This window comes from Cololabis saira, chromosome 21 (assembly GCF_033807715.1).
Source record: "Cololabis saira isolate AMF1-May2022 chromosome 21, fColSai1.1, whole genome shotgun sequence".
Lineage (NCBI taxonomy): Eukaryota > Metazoa > Chordata > Actinopteri > Beloniformes > Belonidae > Cololabis > Cololabis saira.
The window spans coordinates 22,133,759-22,152,684 of NC_084607.1; positions in this window are offsets into that span (position 1 = coordinate 22,133,759).

Here is an 18,926-nt window from a genome sequence, read left to right on the forward strand (position 1 = left end):
CTTGCCCTGATTTAAAAAAAAAAAAATGTTGCCCTTTGAAATAAATCTGTTTTTTATAGTTTGAATGGTTATTTCCTGTAACTAATCAGTGCTCTTGTGTCCTCAACAGAGAGTCACTGTTATATTCACACACTTCCAGTCTCTGGTATGGAAATGTGGGATAGCTTTTGTTTCAAGCGTGTGTGTAATATGTTCACTGAAGCCTTGCTTGTTATTTGTTCCTGGAGTAGGCAAATTTAGAGCGTCTTTTTCAAGTGGGTATGGTGACCTTTTCTTTTTGGAAACGGAAATGGAGAAGTGGAATTGGACATGGGATAAGGTCAGCTTTCCAAAAACCTCAGCTCCTTTTGCTCTCACACATGCAAGAGATGGGCGTTCACGCTGGTACAAACTACTTTTCCATCCAGCCCTTCTATCTTTTCCTATTGGCAAAATACTTTGCAAGTGTGTGTTTACCCAGGATTTGAGTATGAGTTTTCAACCCTATAGAAACACATGTTTGCATTGCACTTAGCAACTTACTTTCAAAGAGACCGAGTGGGCTGAAAACAGTAAAGTCGAGACCCCACATGTGTTTGTATGTGGATGAGCTGTAGTCACGCTATAATAATGTTGTGTGGCGCCTGCACTGTGCAGACAGTCCCCGCCCCTCCTCCTCCGTGGAACAATCAGTACACTGTGTGATGTGCAGAGCTGCAGCAGTCATAATGGCAATTATGTCTTCTTCCAGCCAGATTGGCAGCTTTTTTTACGGTGAGAACTAAAGAGCCAGACAGGGAGGGGGAGCGCTGACCTGTTGCACAGCTGCTGGGTGGGGTAGATCTGAGAGAAAGGGAGGGAAAAAAAAGAAAGAAATACAAAGCAGATGGATCTGTGTACAGTTTCATATTTATATTGGTTTCTTAAGTAAATTCATGTGCAAATGTGTATGGAAAGGGTAATTTCCACCAAATGTATAAACACATGCATACCGGTACTTGATGTTTCAAGTTATTTTTAGTCATGCAAGTTTCTCTATTCAGAGTACTTATGATAACCAACCACTGCATTCAAGATAATAGATGAAAGGTGCATGATAAAATGTACATACTGTATTTGTCTGGGCCACCTTCAGTCACCTAATCTATTTTATCCCTGGATTTTGCCTTTCAGGCTACTGTACCTTTGTGGTAGCTTTCCTAAATCATTCGTCAATTGTCTGCAATGAAAGTGTGTAAATTTCCACAACACAGAACCTCAAGTAAAACATGTTTTATTGCTTATCTTTGAATCGGCTAATTATGACACAAGAACACAGACTGAAAAATTGGTGACTTGCAATTGAAACGTTTCATCAGGTCAGTGATTTCAGAGAACTATTTTATTGGTCCATGTAATTTTAAGTTACTTTCTCAACTACTGATCAGGGAATCAATTGTATTTTTTAGCAACTCTACAGGTCTACACTTTTATCTTAGCCCCTTTGTTACCTGTTGTGTTGCCATGGGAACTCCCTCCGCTGCAGCTGATTGGTCCGCCTGCAAAGGTGCAGGCAGGTGAGGGAGTGGAGCGCGGGGGCGGGAGGAGGCAGCAGGGTTTACAGGGCGAGGTAGGGCATGACTGCGACGGAAAGATAAACATGGCGTATGGGGGGAGGGTGGTGTTGTACAATAGAGCAATAAATGTATGGAAGAAGTAAAGGTGGGTCGAGGAGGAAGGTTTTTGCTTTCTCAGAAACAGGAACCCGCCGGTTGAACCGCCGTCTCCTCCTTTGACGCAGCTGGCAGAGGTTGATGACGGCTCGTGTCTCTGTTGCCACAGCAACCAGCCGGCAAAGACAAACAACCGGATGACACCTCACTGGCCTGTCACAATATTTTCAGCGAAATTTGTAAAAATACACTAACAGCTAAAACAACAACAAAAACCCCCCATGAAAATCTAACTAGCCTATAGATTATCAAATCAAATCAAACTTTATTTGTAAAGCACCTTTCATACAAAAAATGTAACACAAAGTGCTTTTCATAAAACATAAACATAAAATGTATTAATGCCCTATCACTGTATGTTATTATTCAATGACCTTTAGGACAGAGTTTTTCCTTTTTTTCTTTTCGTTCTTAAAATGTGTTCCTTACAGGTATTCAATGTCCTCATCCTGTACATTTAGTCTCAGAAAAAAGCTACAACGCATTTGTTCAAATAATCTATTAAAATGAATGCACGTCACATTTTATTTCAGATTAATAATTGACACATTTAATGTACGTTTAAATGGAGCACAAATCTCAAAATACAAAACAGTGTAAGAAATGTATCTATATAGCTTATTTGATCTAAATTATATTTTATTTAACTTTTTTTATTATTATTTTTGTAATTTATAACATTTTTCTCAGGTTTGGCGTCGTTTTGTTCTTTTTTCTTTCCCCACCATGCATGGAACTTGAAACCCGGTCACCACCTGTCAGTTTTCTTGATAGTTTTGCCTTTGAAGCCTCATAAAAAGTTCAGCTATGCAAATATGTAGGAGGCCAGACTGTGCAGCTCCAACAGAAAGTAAAAGGTTAATGTTGAGCAACAAGCCCTTTGGATTAAATCAATAAAATTTCGAATGTTACCCAACAATCGCTTGCTGCAGCTCTCACCGCCAGATTGTCGGCTTTCTGCGGCTCATTTGTTATCCAGTCCTTGTCCTCAATAAAGATAAGGACACAAAGAAAGTGGGAGAAAGGAGGATGAAATGTGAATGCTGGACTTGTGAGATTTACTGTATAAATGAAGAAATGAAAGACAAAACTCAAGATGCACATTTTGATTTCTGAAGGAAGTGTAATTTTATTGAATACGCATGAAGCAAGGTTTGTTTAATACACTTGACAGCAGGTGAATCAAATATTTGAATACAAATTTTAATACACACATATATCCATTCTATAACCAATTATTATTTGGGAAACATGCCATCAAAAAATACAAAATAATTTGGCTTGCTAAGAATATAAAACAGATGTATTAAAATGCAAGAAAAATATTACATTCAACAATTGAATTCTTGTCATATGGGAAGTGATGGGCAAAAATGCACAACATGCTCAAAAAAATATGTGTTTAGAATACATTAAAATGATTTTCCCATGTTTATATGGCTTTTGATGTAGGTTTTGACAGTCTGCATTTGCAAGAAAAGAGGAGGTATAAATAAAAAAGAAAATATGTGCACACATCATTCTGTTAGTATTAAGGTGTATGCGAATGTGTTTGTGTGGAAATGAGAACAGTCCCCTGTTCCTGCTGAACTGAGCCAGCCAACGTCACACACTGATTATCAGCACAGCAGGCACAGGAGACTGGCCCAGCAGGGGGTGAGGAGGGGAGCGGACGGAGGTGATTACACACACATAAACACACACACAGTCACACAGACAGACAGTGATGCTCAAGCAGAAACCATCAGGTGGAAACATGAACGAAACGTAAATAAAAATACAAATTTAAACACATATTGGTAGCCCCGAGCAACTCTGGCAGCCAGTGATACAAGTAACAGCATCAGATGACACACTGCTTGCCCTAAAGGAACAGCAGCAGCCCTCGCCACTAATGAGACAGCTGACATTTAGCAGACACTGACACACTGAATACGCATACGTCCAGAATTCTAGTAGTTTTTACCAGATCATAGACTATGATACATTTCCCCATGAATCCCTCCATTGCCACTGTATGTGAGCTACTCAAAACACTGTAGTGACTCTTTTGTGAACCACACATGCACTCAGTCGCTCACGCTGCCGGCCCTAAACACATGTTGTTGATTTAGATGAGATGAGGTGCGAGACTAAGTTCAGAAAGTCAAATAATCGGTTCTGAGAAACATCTCACATTTGCATCTTGATCGATAACGCAAGTTTCCTCGATGAGAACCACCTTTTGACATGTACTCTGGTACAGAGCTATCTCCGTTCAAATGTAATTCTACTATTCGAGTATTTACCTAAGTTTCCCCCCCCCAAAAAAATAGAAACATTGAATGAAAAGTAATGAACAGTATCTAATTACTGCAAAAAAAAACAAATACATTTTTACATCATGTGCCTTTAAGCCATTGCTGAAAGAGAGGGTGGTACAAGATGGATCAAGAGCCTGTCTGAATTCTACATGTAATACAGAATAAGGATGACAATGCAATTTTTATTGAGAGTTTCATATTTTCAGGCTTTTGAGGATATAAAATGGCTCAACCATAGCGAGCAGCTTTCTTCACCAGATATTTTCATGCTCATCGGAAATCTGATGATGATGTGAGGAGGGCTGGGTTGCTGCAGGGCGGCCCTTCCCTGACCTTTACTTTCCCCCTGCAGGCTGTAGCCCTGTGGCGGCAGAACTTAACCACTGTGAACATGGCAGACACTCACTGTTCACATGTGGGTTAAGTCCTGTTGCCACACAGCTAGGCATCAGGTGCGTTTGCGTGTGGTTATGCAAATGACAGCACAGGAGCGTACGAGTACCAGTTTGTAAATTAGTGCGGGTGTCGTACATTCGTGAGAAGGAGGCCGCTTCTTCGTGACAGCCAGTGGAAATCCCTGGCAATGTGATTCAGTACTATAGTCTCAAAAATCACTCTGCCAGGAATTCCCCTGGCTGGCAGAGGCAGATAGGTGGCTCAATGAAACAAACCATGCAAAACACTAACAACAAACATAATAATAGACCTCCAGGATCAGCGTCTCCCTTAATACACTAATCTATTTCTTCCCAGGTCGTTTTCCACCAAACTTTTTCACATGTGTGTGAGATATCACCGATGTCTGATGTGCTTCACAGAAAACATCCATGCTCTTCCAATCTTGAACATAGGTGGCTTTTGTCAACTCACAGACTTCCTGTGGCCTATAAAAATAACTTTTCAACGACAGAACGGAGAATTAGGTTAGTAGGAAATGGCCAGTGAAGTGGCACTCCTTTTAAAGACATTTTCTAATTTGTGTTCTGCCTCTTTATCAGTGCTCTTTGTGTGGGGGGAGGAAAGGGGGAGCAGAGTTGGGTTTTCCTCTGCTGCTACGATAATGTGAAATATCTTGAGAAAATATCATGAATTTCCGTTTTGTGTTGATAAGCTTTAAAAGTTGCATTTATGTATGTTCCTGCTTTTATAGAAAGAGAAACCGGTCGCACATTTAATGTAACAGGACCACTGGAGCTCATGTGAATGAGCAAATCCCGCTGAGGGCTCCACAATCTGCCGTTTCCCTTGAAGTCCTTTTTATTTTAAGCGGATAGATATTGCACCGTATCCAAGCTCTGAGTCAGTGGGACACTTTTGGGGAACTCCAGACTCTAAATAAGTTTCCGCCAGCCGTCTGTTGTCACCGTGGAACCTGCTGGAGGGCTGTGCCAGGGACACCGCAAGCTTTGGCACCATCGCCATAACAATGCTTGTCACAGATCTGCTGCAGAGAGATCTTGAAAAGAGCTTATCAAAATGTAAGAAAAACCTCTCTTGAGATCACATGAAAAAATGAATTAGCAGATAATATCTTATTAATGCTCAAAAAACAGAAATACATTAAGTTCTCTTTTATTATACTTTATCAGTGACATGATATTTTAATCAAGGCAGTACTTTTTAAAAAACAGCTTCATAAAAATGTTGGATTAAAGTTCTCATGGCATGTACATTCATGGCTGTCTCCACATGGTCAAAATATAATGTGCTGTCTCAAGAATGAAGGTCACTTAAGGTCCCAGCACCCATCAAAGACAGTATGTTAACTCCCCTTTAACTCCTCTCTTCCATCAACCTTAAACCCTCTATCCCGCCATCCTTTCATCTGCCAGTGGCTCATCTCATGTGTTATTTTCACTGCCTTTTCATCTTTTCCATCGGTTTCTCTCTTCCCCTTTGCGTTCCCCCGTGGAACCCACAGCCGTTCATGTCTATGAGCTCATTCCTTCCCTTCCCCTCTAATGATGGCATTTTGGTTGAAGCATGCCGTCCAACAATCACCTCAAACACTCGCTTAGAGGATCTCAACACGTCTCACTTGTTCATTTTGGCTGCCTTTTCTTTCGGAGGAGTTTTCCGATCCTTCTCTTACACTCTTCTCAAATTGGATGTTTATGGTGGTTACAAATAATCACAAGGCCCTGGCATGTGGGTTGCAACCTATTGGTGGTTCATAAATGTGTCAGCATGTTGCATCCTGACAGAGATGCAGAGTAGGAAAATGAGTATCACTGAGTGACGATTGCCAGCAGATGTACTCTAGTAAAGTTAAACGTTTTTAGTTTTCACTGACTATGGCCTTGTGTGTGGGTTCTTTGATGGTTTTGGGGTGTATAGTTTACACTGTGTGTGTGTTCTGCTATTCATCCTCAGGACGTATGGAGGTCCAAGTGTAGACGTGGCCACTGGTTGTTTTCTCAGAACGTCTTCCCCCTTCGGCATGAGTTCAGAATTGACATTGCCTTTTACACAAGGGTACACAGTTAAGTGGAAAAGCCTCTGTTGAGACAGCTGGATCTCAGCCCCTTGTTGTTTTAACACATATCTTCTCCCTTTCTGTGCCTTTGTGTGAACATACACACAGATGCATTTGCACACGGGCCAGATACAAACCTCAGCACACATTATATCCTCACGATTAATAAACAAACACAGTTATACCAGCGAACTGCCAAGCGAACATGGAATGTGCGTAAGCCGGGATTTCACTATGTCTCATAAACCAGAAATAGCACAAATACATACCGACACGGCTCGCACCTCGAGGCTGTGAACTGCTTCACAGAGCAAACACTGCAGGGAGATCCACAGGCCTGCTATTGTGCCTTTCATTTATTACTCTGTATCAAAGTGAAGCATGTGCCTTCCTGGTATCTTTCCACTGCATCGCAGAATTTTACAGAGGGCAGTTTGTTTCCACGACAGCTTCATCCACATCTACGTCTAATGGCTCCGGACGTTATGTCAACACTGGAGCCAAAGGGTTACAATAACGTCTGAATTCCCTTCTAAAAGTGTAAATATGCCAAGTTTGCTTTTCATAATTGCTGTTGTATCCATTACTCTTCTTAAACACGCTTCCTGTGTGGGGGCTCGAAGAGGCTGAAAAGGTGGAAAATTAACTTTACTGACCGGATGACTGAAAACGGGTCAGCGATGAGCGTGGAGAGTGAGGACGCCTGACTGCGTTTTCCCTACGCTTGCGGAACATTTTTAGCGATCAAGACAATAATCAAAGACTTCAGTCTGACGAACTATAAAGCTTCAAGTGACAAGCTCTTTTGCGGGCAACCTCCTCAAAGATGGCTTTGCCATCCAACTCCATTAGATGTGTTGTAATACTACCTCTTTTTCCAACCACATAATCAACAAAACAGCTGAGAAGCTTCTATGAAACTGCAAAAAGACAACGTTATATCTTTGAACTTACGCACGTAACACAGCACCACACCTTGGCTCATTTGCTCCCAGACAGAATGCGTCTTCAGTATGTGTGTGCATGTGAGCGAGATTTGTTTCATGTTGCGTGCGAGGCTGTAATTATTGCTGAGGCCGTGACATTCAGTGACATTCAAACAAGAGCTCTGGCTCTACTACGGGCCTCCTCCGCAGCAGTTTTCTTGAATTAAAGGCAGACAGTCATTGGCTGGCCTGGAATCAATGAAACATGCCACATGTACGGCATTAGTCTGAGAATAAAAAGTATTTACAGAGCCAGTGCTCTTTTTTTGGTTGTTTTTCCAAAAGTCCCAATTCTCCTCCAGTTGTAAAGCTAGCCTCAACAGTGACGAGCCCAACCCAAGCCCAACCCAAGCCCAAGCCCAAGCCCGTGGTCCACTTCCTGTAACACAGTGCGTGTAACCCTATCTTCAGGCTGATTCGTAGCCAAACACCCTCGCCACCACCAGCCCTGTACTTAGAGTACAGCTGCCCTGCTACCACTAAACCACACATGTACAAATGTGTGCAGAAAGTGCACACATACACGTTTATTCCACTACGCCACTGTTTCCTGAGCCCGGGCCCATTTGTACGGATTGCTAGTCGGGCACACCCACCCACCCAGCAACCTCACTAAAAGCTTGTGGCTTGACCACTAGGTCCTTACTTTCTGTCCTCCCTTCTGCTCCTCCTCTCATGCCATCATTTCCTCTTTTCATTCATTTAGCTTTTTCTCGTAGGCGTTCCAGCCCAACGATCCCTTGCTTGCAGAAAGTCAACATAACAGCTATTCTAACCTCTCCCCGCTCTTTCCCATGCACTTAGGCAAATAAGTCATCTTAAGTCACAGTCGGTCCCACAGAGAGCCAGGCGACACATCACGCTCTTGTGCTAAATTGACTTATTCTTATCTTGTCCGTTCTTGGTGCGTCAGCCTCATGTGAACTTCCTTCTCCTCCGTTAATGTCGTCCACTGCTCAGTGTGGTTTATACCACCAACCCCCGGAGGGAAAAGCAGACAGGGCGGCGATTAGGAAGGCAGATGTAGCCGGGCCCTGAGGTTTAGCTGAAACTTTGCTAGCTACAGTGGCAGCTGGATTCCCTTCCTTTCATGGAGGTTTGGGAGCTCGTACACTTACAGAGCCTCTGAACAATGAGAGGAATGTTTGAGCGGGTCTGGCCCCGCTTCAGCGCTACCATTACCCTCTCAGATGCTTTTCTAGAACTTTTTGTGACCTCTGTTCACTCTGTACAAGGCAACAACAGCCCTGCGATGAGGCACGTAGACTGGATGAATATGAATGACACGTATATGTGGACAAGAGAACGGCTGCAGAGGGAGTCGGAACAATGGGTAGAAACAAAAACAGTTACGCGGTAAATCACAAAGCTGGGAGGTGATCTCTTAATCAATCACACGGCAGGCAGGCACACAGAGAAACCACACAGGCAGAAAGTAAGCCATCCCATTCAAAGGAACTATTTACATCTGACCTTTGTAATGGAGCTGGTCCACAGCGGCAAAACCTCACAACAGGGCAGTATTTCAGTACTAATATCACAGTATATTTGAACAGCAGGCAGACTTTACTCTCGCTCTGTGTGAACATCTGTCCTGATCAACAGGTTGCAGGAGTTTCTGTGAAGTGCCTCTTCGTGGAAGACCAGTGGTTCAATGCAAAAAAAAAAAATAAATAAATAAAAGAAGATAACATTTCCTGCGTCATAAAGTCATAAAACAGTAAAAAAAAAAAAGTCAGCAAACTGGGTCTGAGAAGAGGCAGCCATGACGCTGCACCTACCTGAGACAGCAATTCTTAGTCCGGTTTCTCTGTCTCAAGTTCACTTTCCTCGTGCTCTCCAACGCCACAAATGTAAAGTTGAACTTCACCGTCTTTCGTCTTGCTCTCTTTCTCCTCCGGCTGTGCAGACAGGAGCGTGTGTGAACGCGAGTGTGCCTGGGAGCCAGACAGGGTGAGAGTAAGTGGGTGGGCGGACCCAGTCCAGTGCAGGGGATTCCTTTATGACGATGTCAGAGGACAGGAACCCTCCCCTTCTCAACTCTTCCTCTGCCTCTCCCTCCCTCTCCTCTCTTCTCTTCCCCTCATGCTGTGCATGACTGAGGCTGCTGCTAGAACACAGGAAAGGGGGGCAGGTAGATAATAGGCTGCACAGCTGCTAATAAATGAGAAAAGGCTGTTTGAGTCAATAGAGCGCAGGAAGAGCAACAAGCAAAATGAGCAACAGACACATATACATTGTTTTGAATGTTTGAGATGTCTCAAAGAGGGATAAAAATGGCAAAATAGGTGTTTTCTTCATCAATGTGAGGACTTTATTTGCTCAGTTACAGTGTCCAAATCCCATTGTAGAGGCCTTCTCGGACTAAAATGGTATGAAATTGGAAAAAAAGTGTCATCAGTAAATGTGAGCCTAAGTAGGATGAAAACAGGATGAAAACAACAAATGGTCAAGTTAAGTAGCCATTGGAGCTCTTCTTCATGAGAGATGTTTGAGTCCCAGCTCCTTTTGATACGCACCTGTCAAGGCCAGATGCCCCCCCGTCTCTGCAGAGGGGGGACAGTAACATGAGCTTCTGACAGGGACTATTAGACGCTTTACAACTTCCCTTTCTTCCCCCAAAGCCTTTGGGTGTGTATGAGTGGCAAAGTCCTTCTCAGACGACCACGCCCCTGCGTGAGAGCGGGCGTCACACATTCCACACACACACACACACACACACACACACACGCACGCACACAGGCGTCTCTTAGCAACACATACACTCAGGCTTAGTGAAATGACTATGCCAGTAAAACACATGACTGCAACACATGGTTTATCTTCTGTTGGGATAATGTTTTGTTTGTGGACTCGAGTTTCTATGTTGTCTTCACCGGGGATTTACAACTTTGCATAACAGCCACAGTTTAATGAAGACTTTGACTTTTTGATTGTTAGTTAGCGAGGCAAGCATGCAGTGTGTGAAACGGCGGTTATGACAGAGCAGCGTAAAGATGTACGTTCATCTTTTCCCACTGCACTTCCTTCTCTTTCTTTTAAGGAGTACACCAAGGCCATGTGTTTATTTTTGTATGACTGCATGATTACCCTTTTCCTATGTCAAATAAACTAACCACGTGAAACTCGAGTGAATATTTTTAATATACACCTAAGTGGAATTTCTATTTCATAAGCCCATCCTCCTCCTCCTCTAAAAAAAAAAAAAACAAAAAAAAAACTTTTCCAGTGATCTAAATCACATTGTGTCCCGTGCACATTCCCCCCTTCCTTCTGTCGCCTCACAGACAACATAATTAGCCCTACCGCGTGCAACCCCAATACTGGAATGACTATCATGACACGGATATGAAACTGAGATGCTACTCATTACAAGAAATGTCGTGACATCTTTCAGATCAGACCAATACTAATTCTCTCAGTCTGAGTAAAATATGAAACAGATAAAGCTGCTATGAAACAGCTAAATCAATGACATATTCTTATTTTTTTCTTTTCCATCCACTGCAGTTTTTTTAAGAGCACAGTCTGGTTCATTGTGTTCTGAAACATTTCTTGCTGCCTCTTCCTTTTTCTGTCAACGTACAAGTCATAAATATTGTAACATTGACCACGATTGAAAATTGTGGGTGGCTTTTTTGAGTTATGGTGTAGTTGTGTCAACTTGAGTTGAAGTGGTTGACGAGAAAAACTCTCTGCAGAATGTGCTGCTGTCATCACAGTTCTGAGTACACTCTGCATAGACACATGTATGTGTGTGCATGCCTGAATTTGTTTCTTTACATCGTGATTGTGCTGTATGTGGAAACGTTTGGGCCGCCTGTGTTTGCCTCTCGCAGGAGAAGTGCGGCTGAGAGGCCATCTTTCACAGTGACTCAGACGGTAAATGGCCTTACTGTAATCTGGGCCACACGGTCTCTGGGGGGAAAAAAAAAAAATCAACTTCCTTTTGGTTGTCATGGTGATTAAGTTTCAATTAAGCAACAATCAGTGGAAAATTGTTTGGTAGAGGGAAAGAGATTCAGGCGACTGAGAGACAGAGCTGCTAGGTGTTCCCGTGTTTAAACGCTGACCAGAGAACTAATTCCTACTGACCACAACTTTTCTGTGGACAGAGATACACATTCACATTGACGTTTGAGAGGCTGCGTGCATGTTTTTTTCATTATCATTGTTATTTTTTTATTCCATCCATTCATCTTTATACCCGCTTTATCCTTTGCAAGGTCATGAGGCTCTGCTGGAGCTTATCCCAGCTAATTTCAGGCGAGAGGCAGGGGTTCACCCTGGACAGGTCACCAGTCCATCACAGTATTTTACCATATTGTTTCGTTTTTTAAATTGTCAGCTATGATTGCAGTGCTTGTTTTATAGATGTCCTCGTTAAAAAAACTGTCTATAAAAATGCTTGGCACAGACGATTTGATGAAAAACATCTCTGTCACTATTCAACAGAGGTGGAGAGTAGCCAAAAATTGTACTCGAGTAAAAGTACTGTTACTTCAGAATAATATGACTCAAGTAGAAGTAAAAAGTAGTCATCCAAATAATTACTTGAGTAAAAGTAAAAGAGTACTTGGTGAAAAAACTACTCAAGTACTGAGTAACTGTTGAGTAAAGTCTGATTTATTTTTTTAACACAACCATTCAAACAGACAAAAGTACAAAATAATCATCTTCAGGCAAATTAAATCAATAAAATAAATTAAAATTAATAAAAAATAAAAAATAGCTTAAATTAAAATAATCTTAAAGTAAATTCAAGTACTTTAATAAATAATAAAATAAATAAAATAACAGAATAAAAAAATAAATTAAGCACAAGTAGCACAAAATTTCAAGCCTTTGTACTTTTCTTTTTTAACCAGGCAGAACTAGAACAAGCCCATGAACTCATAGAAACTCTGTGTGTGTTTGAGTCTGTGTAAATGTGACAAAACATGCAAAAACAAACATTTTTCCCAAAGAATCACTCAGTGATGTCATGAGATTGACCAGTACGCGGATAAAACGGATAAAAGAAAAGTAACAGCTCAACGTAGCCTAATCTAGCGGAGTAAGAGTAACAGTTTCTTCTTCACAAATCTACTCAAGTAAAAGTAAAAAGTATAGTGATTCAAAACTACTCCTAAAAGTACAACATTTCCCAAAACTTACTCAAGTAAATGTAACGGAGTAAATGTAACTCGTTACTACCCAACTCTGCTATTCAACATAGGTACTCTTCAACCAATTGGATCCATATATTCAAGCTAGTTAATAAAATGAGTGAAAACATCTGTCCCATGGAGAAAATCTTTCAGCTTCATCCTTTTCTCTACTTTTAATGGTAAAAAATGCAGTTCCAGCAGGACTTATGTGAGCTGCCCCTGCTGACTGGGACGAGATTGGATGCTCTGTAGCTTATCTCCATAGAAATAAGCGCCCACCGGAGACGTCTCCTGCAGCGTAATGCCTAGCCAGGTGTAAAATAAAAACATCCAGAGGCTTAAATGAATCACTGCGGCTACTTAATATCTACATTCATTCAGTGTGCAAGTTATTGTGTTTAGTAGCAGAAAGATTGGTATTCGTGGCAGAGCACCACACAGGAAATGGCTTCTCCATCTCCTCAAATGTGCTAGATAGCACCTTGGTACTTTCTTACCAAAGTACAGCAGATGTTTTATGAATTATTTCATCTCAGACTGAGCTGCTCGGGTTGAACATATGGTGCGATGCACGTCAAACCGTATGTGCCTATACTTGTGACTTTGAGCAGATTTATGGCTACATTTTATGGCCAGTGAATTCAGAACTTAAGACTTCACATACTTTTTCAGGCTACTGCAGCTTTAAATGAATCAAACCAAAACGGATATTAGATTGCAGATGGTTTACAGGTTAGTGGGCAGATTTTATAACCTGCAGATAGTTTCTGTTGATTATTGTGAATTATAAAATTGATTTAATCTTTATTGTGACCACGAGGAAGCCCAGCTGATTCCATGAGGGGGAGCAGAATTTGTATTTCCACCGCATACTAAGATCAGTCATCAAATTAGTTTTCATAAAAATTATTTCTGATCTTCATTGTTTTCAGCATATCGCGGCAACCTCCGGACCTTTTATTATAAATTATTAGTAGAATGCAAAAAACTTCAGCAACTTTCATCAACTACAGTGTTTATCATTAACAGCATTTAGACTTTAGTCTAAGCTCTTCGTAGAAGAGGTGAACGCATAGGAAAAACTGCTAATCCGTTCCACGGTGCCTTTTTACTCTTTGTAGAAGCAATAAAGTGTGGACACAAGAATTATTTCTCCACCCAAGGATATTGAGAGCATGTTCAGCCAAGACTTCAAAATCATGAGGCTCATTTACTCAGCAGATTGGTATTTTACAGTATGTAATGTATGTTTCTTGTTTGGGGGATCTGTAACGTTGGTGTGGCGACTGTAGGGAACAGAACCAGCAACCTGTCAACCTTTTTGTAATCAACCTGTCAGCTTTTCGTGTCTTTCATCATCCTCATCTCCATCCTGCGTTTTGCTCCTTCAGGCAGTTTTTTTTGCCCATTCCGAGCTTAATTTTCCCCATCCGCCCCTGACCCTGTCCTGGGACATTTTAGCTCATAGCTTGTCAAAAACCTCATCCATCCTGGACCATGTCCCTGGAAACCAGCTGAGAACTTTGTCATTGCGTCCAGGAAAAGACCAGTGTGTCTTAATCCTGCTCAAAACAGCCAGTAAAGAGGCTCTGAATGGATCCACTTGACTTTGACTGCCCTGTCCTTAGTTTTTTTTTCTTTCCTAAGCTCTCTTTCTTTTTTTTCTCCTTCCCCCTTACCTCTCTGGTATTTATGCATTGGTAGTTGCCATGGAGACAGGACACACAAACACTGTGGCGGTAGACAGGAAGTGCTGTGGAACCACAATGGCGTCACTGCGGCTCTGCGCTCGCTCTCCTCTCACTGTCTCTGTCTGCCCCAGCCAGCCTGCATGCTATTATCCTGAGCAAGCTATATGGAGACCACAGCACTCTCTCTCTCTCTCTCTCTCTCTCTCTCTCTCTCTCTCTCTCTCTCTCTCTCTCTCTCTCTCTCTCTCTCTCTCTCTCTCTCATTATTATTAACATTGCTTTTTCAGCTGTCTCTCCCTTCTCTTTTCAACTTTACACCACATTAGCTACTTTAGTATTTGGAAAAGTCGCTGTCTGATTTGTGGTGTCTGGAATGCGGGGTGTTAAATCGATGTGCTGAAATGCTGCCGGGCATCAACTATTTTCAGTGTTTGACCTGCCTATCATTCTAAAGACTTACGTATCAGCGCGCCGGGGCGAGCTTATCTTTGTTCATGATGAAAGGAGTCAACAAGTGACTGAGCAAGAGGCAGATATAGAGAGGGGAGAGAATAAAAGGAATGTGTGTGGTCCTATTGCAGACTCTTACATCAGACAGACATTAGTGTACAGTGCACATCCCTCCTGTTCTCCCTCTGTCTTTTTTACACATCCCGGCTCTAAATATACTCCTCTGGAAAAACCCCTTGAGAAGATACCGCCCTCCACCACTCAGCATGCTAAAAATATCCTGCCAAGACCACCTTTCCTACCCCCCCCCCCCCCCCCCCCCCCCCCCCCCCCGCCCGCCACTTCACTGGCTTTTCTGTCGGTCATTGCTCCCTTCGTTTGATTGCTGCCCTTCTCATTTGTTCACTCTCTGCACTCAGCACCAGTCCATTAACTCACTCAAAACTCAAATCTCTTGTGTGATGTTTGGCTCCTCTTTGTACTCCCACTAAACTCCCAATCTGGCCCCTGTCTGATAGCTACTCCTCCTCCAGTCCCATCCCAAGGCTGCTGGGAGCTTCTGCTGACACAGGCGACCACTGTCCTGCCATCCGTGCATCCATCCAGGAAGCCCAACAGACATGAAGCTAACCAGCCCGTTGACCTCAGCGGGCCAGATGTAGAGCTACGTTGAGGTCTGAGCGGCGGTGAAACCTGGTGAACAGATGAATTCCCAGGATAGACAAACACCAAGGGGAAAGAAGTGGATTTCCTTGAAGTGAGCCCACAGAGAAGAGGAGGGAAAATTCAAAGCAGGTATAAGATCCAGATCACAGTGACTGATTTGTGTTTGTTACAGGGAAGACATTAAGATTAAAGGAATCTCATTGGCAATGGTCTCTGAAGATGGAGAAGATGTAATGTACAGAAAAAATGAACTAATAAACAAACAAATGTTATCTGTGGCAATCCATTTATACTTAAATCAATTTAGCAATTAATAAACACCCATTTTTGTTTTGTAAATAATCAAGGTGACATAGTTTTTCCTTAAATTACTTTCAAAATCCAACATGTTCTACTTTTCATTTCCAAAAAGCTTCACAATCTGTACACTACATCAACTTTGATACTTTAAAAACCCCATATTGTACATTTCTGTTTATACATTTTATTTTATCTGTCCTAAGTCATCCTACGTCACTTTTTGTAAAGACTCATATCCGGCACTTTAAAACCTCATACTGTACATTTCTGTTTATACATTTTATTCTATCTCTTATTTTATCTGTTATATATTTGTTTGTTTTTATATTTTTATTTTATTGTATTGCACCAATCACCACAACAAATTCCTTGTGTGTGTTAACAAACTTAATACTCAATAAACCCTTTTCTGATTCTGATTCTGATAAACTATTGTGATATCTCATGCGGGCATCTTTTTAGGAGAATCTCTTCGTGAATTTGATTTCAACAGCACATAAAAGTAAATAAAGTAATCTTTATTTGTCAGTATACATGTTTTTTACCAACACACCGAAATATGTCCCCTGCTTTTAATCCATCTCTAGTTGGACTATCCAGCGCCCGGGGAGCAATTAGAGTTAAGGGCCTTGCTCAGGGTCCTAAAGTGGTTCACCTTGGTTTCCATCCCGGGGCTGACCCAAGCCCACCCCTGTAGCCACTAGACTACCACTCCCTCACATTTAGGAAAAAGTTGGGGTGGGGGATGTTTACCACTCCGTTGCATTACTTCAACTTCAGCAACACTATAAGGAATTTCAGTGAGTGACAGGCTGGGAATGCTTTAGCCTTACATGGTTTTGTTAGGAAGCTATACTGTTGTAAAATATGCAAAAAAAAAAAAAAGGAATGGCTGCTTTTTTATGCTGAAATATAAAAAGCTCTCCCTGATAAACATGCTGTCTGGATGGCGACACATGTTGCTTCACAACTGCGACCTGAAGGTTAACCTGTTAATTCGCCCCATCCCACGGTAGATGCCTGTTTTTTGTTTGTTTTTAACTGTGTGCTGAAAAATCATTTGTATTTATCCAGCGTCCAACTCCTTTTAATACAGGGTTGTACATCAGGCTGGCCGTAATTCCTCCCAACTTGTCTCTGTTTTATCTTTCTCAGACTGCATTCAGTCACAACAACTTAAATTTACATAGTACGGAAGCCTGCATGACTAAGTGTATAAAAAAAGGCCTCTTGCTCATATCTATTCTTCCTCAATTCATTACTTAGCTTATGTTGCTGCCGTGTTGTGAAAGACAGTGAGCAAATAGGAGGATGTTGCTCGCAGCAACATCATTCACAAAATCAAACAGAAACAATGAATTAACTTTGTGGCTTTCAAAAGAGGAAGAAAAAACAGAAATGGGAATATTAAAAAGTGCAGCTTGCTTGTGAATGCACCGTTCTAATTCTGTGTGAGCACCTGATTGGAAAAGAGCACTGTACTGGTAAGAATGTACTTTTTGTTTGCACTGGTCACCTAAAGCGGAAGCCTATCTGTGGCCATATGGGGTTTCTGTTCCTCTGTTGGGCACCGTCTGACATCATCTGCAGCAACACACTCCAGAGTGACTTCCTTCGTCTCATTAATCACTTGTGCGCTAACATGAGCACACGCTCGCCTCAATTCCTGCACTCTTTTACAGCCCCGCACCACATTCCTCTCCACGTCGTTAGCTTCTCGGCTCCTCCATCATCTTCTGATGCTTTTTTTTCCCAGCTGGCCTCCCCATTTAGCCATGACCTCCGACCTCCCTTATCGTGGCCATATACTTAAGAAAAGAAAAAAAAAAACCCTCCACGCCGTGCTTTGTCCACCTGCTGCTCACCTGCTTCACGGAGAGAGACGTACTGTAAAAGGAGGGAACTGGTTTTATGTCAACAAGCTTTGCTCGGGGATGGAAATGTACTTTGACTTTTTGTCCTGCACTTGTGTTGTGAAATTCAAGAACAAAGAGAAAATAAGTTGCAATAACTTGCAGCCGTTGGAGGACAGGTGATTGTTCTTGTGTGTTATCTCGGCTAAGATAAAACTGAAACGTGTTTTCAACGAGGTGTTCTGATCGGCTCTTTTGAGCTGAGTGGAAATGTATAGTATAGTGATAATATGGGAGAGTGACATATTTTTTTCCTCTCAAGAGTTCTGATGGCCTGAAGCTACAAATTGTTAACGCATTTTACTATAATGAATCACTTTTTAAATACTGTAACACCAGACAATAGTATACTGCACCAGCTTCAATTTCATAGCAATACATCATACATCTAAAGCTTCCCGGATGGCATTTAAAGACGCAGACATTAAGAAGATTGAGAGTAATTTAGCATTCATCATTGTCAGGCGGTGACATCTTGCACCACGCCAGCTTTTATGATCGTGTAAAGACACGCACGCACACATGGTTGCAGGGACAATGAGGGGGTCTGTGTGGTGGTCTATTTTCTACTTCTCAGTCAGCGGCAATAGTAGCCAAAACACACATTTGGTGTGTGTGTGTGTGTGTGTGTGTGGGGGGGGGGGGGGGCGAGCCCCTCTGTGTTGCTGCATGTAAATCACAGCCTGCACAAACATAAACCTGCAGACTACTTCGTGTAAATATGGTTAGTCATGTCCACCAGGCAAAGGACTCCACTCCACCGAGCCGGCAACCGTCGGAGACGGTGAAGACGAGAATAACCATCTGGCCATTTCTTCAAAGTTAAGGCACTTTGTGACTATGATTGTAGTCTAAACATTCAGTTTTAGAAATATTCTGCTGCTGACTCTAAAATAAAACCTTACACTGGCTTGCAGAAAAATGCAAAGTTTGTGGTGCACAACTAAGGCGGTCTATCTGAATGTGTAGGCGTAAGACAATAAATGGGTGGTTAAGCGAGTTAAGCCAAGGTGTGCACAAACTGGGTGTGTCTGCGTTTGTGTTTCCTCAACCCCCACCCATGTGAGGGGGGCTCTCGGGAGGGGATATGTGCCCACACTCGTGCCCTCTGCCTCTTTGACTTTTTTTTTCTTTCACTTGGGAGTGCTCTCTCTCCTTTCCCAGCCACTCTGTCTGTGCTCCTTTCATTTCTCACTTGAAGTTTTTATTTTTTTGTGTCTGTCTTGATTTGCTTCTGGATTTCAACATATTATCCCACTCATTGCCTTTACCGTTCTGTTTTTCGGACTCCTTTGCTCTC